Source organism: Magnolia sinica, chromosome 3, assembly GCF_029962835.1.
Source record: "Magnolia sinica isolate HGM2019 chromosome 3, MsV1, whole genome shotgun sequence".
Classification (NCBI taxonomy): domain Eukaryota; kingdom Viridiplantae; phylum Streptophyta; class Magnoliopsida; order Magnoliales; family Magnoliaceae; genus Magnolia; species Magnolia sinica.
The window spans coordinates 130,078,734-130,087,099 of NC_080575.1; positions in this window are offsets into that span (position 1 = coordinate 130,078,734).

The window sequence follows — 8,366 nt, forward strand, 5'->3', positions numbered from 1 at the left end:
AATTTCAGTCATTATGCTCGGCAGTGTGCCCACAAAAAGACGGTAATTTCTCAGTCACAAGATACTTTGTATGTAGGCGTTTGTTCTGAAATCTTTTCCGTTGATACTATATCTAACGAGTGGATTTTGGATTCAGGCACAACAAAGCACGTGACACAGAGTCATCGATGACTCGAGGAATTCCAACCTGTAGCTAAAAGAAGTTACAAGCTGTACATGAGCAATAACACTGTTGAAGACGTACTAGGGATTGCCGTTCTCCATCTCTGTACGTGCATAGGGCAAACAATAATCCTTCGTGATACTCTTTTTGTACCGGGGATGCATCGGAATTTAATTTCTGTTTCTAGGTTATTATTTGATGGTTTTGATATTCAATTTTCCGGGACGAGTTTCTTTGAGACTGAATAACCTCATCTTTGCATGGAGAAATTTAATTTCAGATTTATTTATTCTAGACGTAGATTGTGATAATGCCCCTCTTGCTTTATCTGCTATGTCGAATAAAAATGTAGTATCTGAATCTCAAAAATGACACGCGAGGTTAGGTCACATTGGAAAGGATCGCATGACAAGACTAGTACGTTCTGGTCTGTTAGACTCCTTATCCAAAGTTGATTTGTCATTTTGTGAACATTGTATATCCGGGAAGACTTCGAAGAAACCATTTCCCAAAGTGGCTAGGTCCAAGGGCATACTAGAGATAATCCATTCAGATATCTGTGGACCCTTTACTATACATGCCAGAAACGGATGTCAATATTTTGTCACTTTTATTGACGATTACTCGCGCTATTGATATGTGTATCTCATCTCACACAAATCTGAGGCTTTTGATTGTTTTCTTAAATATAAAGCTGAAGTGAAAAATCAACTTGAGAAAACGATTAAAATCCTTCGATCTAATAGAGGTGGCGAGTACACATCTGAAACGTTTAAGTCATATTGTGAAAATGTTGGAATAGTTCGGCAATACACAATGGCTTACACTTCATAACAAAATGGTATTGCAGAGAGAAGGAATAGGACACTATTGGACATGGTTAGATCGATGATGGCACAAGCCAATCTCTCTACCACATTCTGGGGAAACGCACTATTAACAGTCGTCTACGTCCTTAATAGAGTCTCAACCAAATCCATTCTTAAGACTCCATATGAGATGTAGTTTGGGAGGATTCCTTCTCTGGCCAACCTACTCCCTTAGGGATCTTTAGGATATGTTTTGCCACCTACTCCGCATAGAGGTAAACTTGATAGTAAAACCATTGAATGCGTGTTCATAAGGTACCATATGCATTTAAATAGATACGTTCTAGTTTATGAGGACCATAGACGATGGATTGAGATAGAATCTCGAGACGTGACCTTCGTTGAAGATAGATACCCAAGCCGAATGAAGCAAAAGGTTTCAATAGAACTTTTTGAAATACCCGATGTATCTCAGGAGAGTGGGAGTTTTGCTTCTCACGATGATGATGCTCCTATCATTCGTTAGGACGGTGGGAGGAGATCTCAGCAGGCTCCTGAGTTACATCGAAGCGAAAGAGAATTAATTCCCTGAAGATACTTCGATATTGAGGGGGAAATATTCTCTTGTGTTGCAGTTGATGATGATGAACCTGATTTGTATCAGGATGCATTATTATCATCTAACTCGGCCGATTGGGTAAATGTTATGGATGAAGAGATCGCTTCTATGGAGAAGAATAAAGTCTGGGAACTTGTTGATCTGCCTTCCAATCGCAAAGCGATATGTAATAAATGGGTATTTAAGATCAAAAGAAGGACAGATAATACAGTGGACAAGTATAAAACACGATTAGTTGCTAAAGGTTTTACACAATAAGAAAGCATTGATTACAAGGAGACTTTTTCACCTATTACAAAGTTCTCCTTAATCCGCATAATCTTGTCCATTGTTGTAAGTTTAAACTTAAAGTTATATCAGATGGATGTAAAGACCCCATTCTTAAATGGTGACTTGGATGAAGAGATACATGCAACAACCCATGGGTTATGTGGACAAAAAGCATCCAAAGAAAGTCTGTAAGTTGTTGAAATCTATCTATGGGCTAAAGCAATCTTCAAGACAATGGTACATGAGGTTCCACTTAGCCATCACCACTTTTGGATTCACGATGAGTGAAAAAGATCATTGTGTATACATGAAACGGTCTGGAATATCTTTTCTGATACTATCTTTATATGTAGACGATATCCTGTTAGTTGGTAATGACATGCAATTATTGATATTGACTAGAGATTGGCTATTCTCTAACTTTGAGATGAAAGACCTCGGTGAAGCCAACTTTATTCTTGGGGTAAAAATCATCAGGGATCGCCCTAAGAAATTTTTAGGCTTGTCTCAAGCAACTTATATACAAAAGATCTTAGAGCGGTTCAGGATGAAAATTTCAAAAGTTGTTGAAACCCCTATGGGTAAAGCTACCAAGCTAGACAGGAAATCGTGTCCCCAGACTAAAGCCGAGAAATTGGCTATGTCCTCAATACCTTATGCTAGCGCAGTAGGAAGCTTAATGTATATTATGCTTTGCACCAGACCGGATATTAGCTATGCAGTTGGCATAGTCAGTCGTTATCAAAGTAACCCAGGACAGTCTCATTGGCAAGCCGTCAAACGTATATTCTGCTATCTCAGAGGAACAAAAGACTCAATGTTGTGTTATGAAGGCACAAGCCTCGAGCTCAAAGGATATTCTGATGCTACTTGGGGTAATGACGCCGACGAGGGAAAGTCTACTTCAGGGTATGTATTCTTACTCGGGGGAAGAGCTATCTCATGGTCGAGTAAGAAACAGACATCCACAGCTCTTTCATTTATGAAGGCCGAGTACATTGTATGTTGTGCTGCAGTTTAGGAGTGTGTATGGGTTCGCAGATTTTTATTGAGTCTGGGTGTTGTACCGAGTGTTCATCAGCCTATATCGCTAAAGATAGATAATACTTCTGCCATTGACTTGGCAAAGGACCCTAAACACCACCAGAAATCTAAGCACATTGAGATCAAGTATCATTACGTCCGTGATCAAGTGAGAGATAAGAAGGTCGCCCTCAGCTACATTCCTACTAAGGAGATGATGGCTGATCCCATGACGAAACGTATAGCTAGAGATCTATTTCAGGTTCACGTCAAGCAGATGGGATTGAGGAAAGTTTGACTAATGTACTTATTTTGTAATATATTTGATCTTTCATGAATAATATATTTCATTTATTCAGTATTGAATACTAATATAAACTAGGTAAGTAGATCATCAGCATTTACCTTGAGATCATCTAGGATTTCTAATTTTGTCGGCAGGCCGGTCACCCACTCGCACAGGTTGACCAACCTTGAATGTACAAGAGAGGTACATTTGGGGTCATGTTTATATATTGAGGTATGAACTTCCCTTTATTGTGAATAATAAAAGATAAGGATATGAGTGAGTCGTATCTGCCTACAATCTTATAAAGATTGAAGATGAGACTGATAAAGTCGAATAACATAATCGCACTATTCCGTTACATGCGATAAATGTTATGGCTTGAAATTAAAGTCAGGTTATGGGATTATGAGATAAGTCGTACCTCATGTAGAATGACTTGCGTATTGTAGACCCGATATTCACCTAGTATTGTCTACTTTATGACGTGGATTGTGGCCACGTGCTGGAACCTATTACTTACAGATTGCTTTGATTCGATCTAATCATTGCAACGTGCGAGTAGCCAGTCCCGTAGGTAATTCTTTATGTCCTTAGTTATCCTCCTCTTGTGTATATGAGGATGAGATTGAGTGTCGCTACTTTAGTGTACGATGACGAAAGGTCCTTGATTGGCCAGACTCAGTTACGTTAGGAAAGCGGCTTGATTAATTCCAAATTACACATCTGCGTGAGGAAGATCCCGTGACAGCTACACCAAGTTTCTAGAACTATAAATACGCACTTGAAGACTTATCCGCCGACAGTATCGAGTTGTTTTTATTAGACTTTTGCAAACAATATTTTTCTTAAAAAGCATATATATATATATATATATAAGTATTGCTTTAAATTGGTTTCAATTGGAGTCTGTGAAAAATCAAGTTTTCAGAATAACTCGATAAGTTGGATAAGTGCGTATGTTGGCCGAGTACTCCAGGTCGGGAGTCAATTCCATCTGGTATGGTCATGCGGACTAGAACAGGTATTACAAAGCTTGGGTTATTGAGTACTAGTTAGGTGGTCACTTAGTACTTAAGCACCTATGAGGAGATTATGGTGATCCAGCTGGTCCCACACCTCTGATTCTTTTGATCGCAATGTTTGGTTCTTTGATTGTTATTAGGCAAGTTAGATGGACGAATTTATATGCCTATCCCACAATGTGATTGGGTGGAAGATGTTGGACGTAGGCTAATGGGGCCCACTTGTGAGCAATCACTAGTAGGTACGTCCCATGTTTTCTCCGGTCTCTTCCTTTGAATTAAATTTCAAATTCAAATATGAATTTGATTTTTAATTGAAGATAGGAATTTGATCGGATTATTTGGCCTTATCCCAATCCCACCCAAACTCTCCTTCCTTTGTTATAAAAAGGAATGCGCTTCTCTCATATAAAGCATTGAGTCATACGATAAACCGTGAGTATACAGAGAGATATTGTGTGCGCTATAGTCTGTCCATTTTAGCTTGTCCTTGGAACGATCTAATCCATGATCGCAATCCGGGGCCACTATATACCGTAGGATCAAAGGTGTGAATAGTTCCATCTGCTCCAGTAGTAGATAGGCGGGCCGTTAAAGCACCGTTCTTCTGCTTTGTGAGGGTTCCAAACTTCGTGTAAACCGTCAGATCTTGAGGGCTCACCTTCCGCGCTTCCCAACAGCTAGCAGGGGAGTAGCCAATCCGTTCTCCTTCTTACCCCACTAGAGAACGTGTGCAAGCCTACCGCCCCAACAGGAGTTCCTGCGGTCGGGAGTTACCCACCCCGTCCATTAGTGTCCTATCCAAAAAAAATATATAAAAAAAAATGAGGCAAATCAAAAACTCAAGCAGACCACACTATAGGAAACAGTGGGAATAGAATACCCAGTTATAGGTCAAGCTAATATTTGTATCTTCAATTCATCCCAAGTTAGAATGAGTTTTATGAACAGTTTGGATGGCATATAAATATGTCGATGCCCCCAAGAGAGTTTCAATGGTGGCCATTTCCATCTCCATTGTTTCTTATAACGTGATCCCCCGCTTAAGTTTCGGAGCTGCCTAATTTTGTGGTTCATGTCCTAACACGAGTTAGAGAAGTATGTTTCTCATGGACATCTTAGTGGACCCAGGTAGTTCCAACCCCATAAACCTAGGGTGACTAGCCTACTAAGAATCTCAGGCCACTGTGATGGTTGTGGCGTCCACTCGAATGGTCTATCATTTTAGCCTGTTTATATTAGAACATGAACTGAAAAGGAAAGTTCATCCAAAACTCAAGTAAGCCATACCACATGTAAGTGTAGGGAGTGCGCGAAAGAAAAGCTAGTTGGGGCTCACTGTGATGGGTGTGGAGGCCCCTTCATCCTTCATTTAAGCCGGTCCATATTAGAAGGCAAGCCCAAAAGTAAACTTCTCCGAAAAGTCAAGTAGGCCATGCTACATGAAAGTGTGAGGAGGGGGACGCCTCCCAATACCTCCTGAGGTCCCCAGTGAGATGACCTTATGTACAGGTTAGTTGACATATAAACATCGTGATGGGGCCATAGATGATGAACTGAGTTAATGTGTCACATACATCATGGTGGCCCCACAGCAATTCCATAATCTGTCCTTTGTTTTGTTTACGGAATGGGATGCAATCATAGGTTAGTATGTGGGGTCTCATGTGGTGTATCTATCAGCAATCCTGTTATTCAGATTAAATCACCCGGAGGAAGAGGATATGCAAAATTGAACATGATAATAATAATAAAAAAAAAAACTCAGATGGGCCACAAGTAGTGGGTGTTTCCTAGCAAATTTATATCCTTTCCGTTGGTGTGACCCATATGGACCACAAATAGTGGATGTTTCCTAGCAAATTTATATCATTTCCATTGGTGTGACCCGTATGAGCTTTTAATTGGACTTGTCTTTTGTACCATTCGAATAATAGTTCTCACCTTATGAATAAAGTAGATATTACATGTGCCACATGGTGGACCCACAGAGCTCGGCTTGTGTGTTTTACACACGATATTTCTGGTGGCTACACTGAGGAGGAGAAGTTGACATGGGCTGTGTTAAACTTTATGAGGCCCATCACATTGTTACACACGCACACATTATTTTATGTTTGCATTCATATGATATGACTTTTCATGATGATGTATATACATAGATATTTAGATTGGCCATCGTAATGAGAAATAGTCGATATTCACCTATTAAAGGGTTGGTCCACTTCTCACATGGTATAAATTATTGTGCATGTATGCACAATAGGGATAATGCATTTTAAGATACATATACATATTAGATATACTTTTACCTTGATTTACAAGATAATCAAAATGAGATCTCACACAAATCAGCTCCGTACTTGGTCAAATCATGTAATACTATGTATTGTAGCAGGGATTTATTATTATTTGATTAATTGGATCCCAAGTGGTGATCACGTAGACAACAAATGTTTGATTGTTAATTATGTATAAATTGAGCCACATTTGCAACAAGACCAATTACTTGTAAGTGATGTATTGATTCCAATTTAACCCTTGTATAAGTATGCTAGTCTTGTATGTGACTCTTGTATCTTCGTTACTCAATGCTATGTGGCAAGATTAAGATAAGAAGATGTTACTTCGGTGTGCATTGTCAAGGTCATGTGCACAGATTCTGCTAGGTCAAAAGCATGTTAGAAAAGCAGCCAAATCAAAATGAGTCAAAGATGGGTTGAAGGAAGATTATAGATGATCACAGAGAAATGATGAAGCACATGAGATTTATCTAAGGCATCTGATCAGACAAACAGATGTATTTTATTGCAAATTTTTTTTTTTTTTTAACAGTTCATATATTATTAAATTATTATTTAAAATGAGTTTTGATCAATTAAGTTTGCAAATATAAAACACATTCAATTTCAAAAGCAGGTAAATGTATGTCACGATCAAAGCATTATGATTTGTGCGTGTGCACATATTAAATCAAGCATGTTAGATTGAGTATGATTAGATTATTGGTCTAAAACAACATTAGGAGATGGGGACGAATTGTTTCTGGTCCATTTGTGAATTTAATACGATATTATTTCCAAAGAAGGATTACAATCTCATTTACTGAAGTGTGTAGGTTGGCTTTTCTAATTAGGAGAGTAATGATTGGGTATATCTTATTATTACAATAGAGAAGGGATTCTAGAGTTGATCTCTAATTGAAATTTCTCTACAATGAATGTTTACAAATATAAGTGAAGGGTTGAACTTTAAGACACTTCTCTCTCCTTCCAACCTTAACCATTTCTATTCCCTTGTAGAACCCTAGCCTACCATATTAAAAGGTCTCATAGTAAGCAGAGTATTTTCTTTCCTCATGTGATTGAGAATTCATATTTTCAGTAGTTTTTTTTTTTTTTTTAATAATCTTTATGCATGTTTCCATGCAGTGAGGAAAATGACCGTGGTTTCACATTTCAAAGTAATTTCAATTTTTGAAATTTTTACAATTGTCATTTTTTTTTGGCAATTCCACTGGTATCAAAGTGATTAGGCCGACAAATGTCTTCAGTGAATGGTGTTGAAAATTTTATAGGGCCTGGACTATTAGGAATTTTGAAATTTTGTTCCATACTGTCTTTGGCCTTGTTCAACATCACTTGAGTCATATCATTTGTTATGCTTATCATTGCCATATAGACTGATGTATGAATTATATATGATACCTCATCATTCAAGCTAAAATCACACCTCCAACATTTGAACTTTATTTAATAAATGTATATCAATTCTCTTATATCATTAAATACTTTTATTTTGCCATTCATGCCAATGAATTCTAATTTTGGATTATTATTTTTTAATTCAATCACAGATTGGCATTTCAAGGCATGGTAATAGCTTTGCGGTTCCTTGCGATGTTTGTGCAACATCCGCTCTACATTGGTTTTACAAGAACATGTTAGGAGATGAGTGCATATTGAAAAATTCAAATGAGCTATACCACAAGAAAATGAAAATGCCAACTGAAACCTTTTTAGGCCCATCAATGGGTTTACATTCCATCTAAATGGTTTGTAAGAGCATGAATGGCAGCTTAATCTAAAACTTGTGTGTACCCTAAGAAAGTTTCAATGGTGGTGTTCAATCCCACCATACCTGATGGTGTGGTCCAATTTAGTTCTGAATC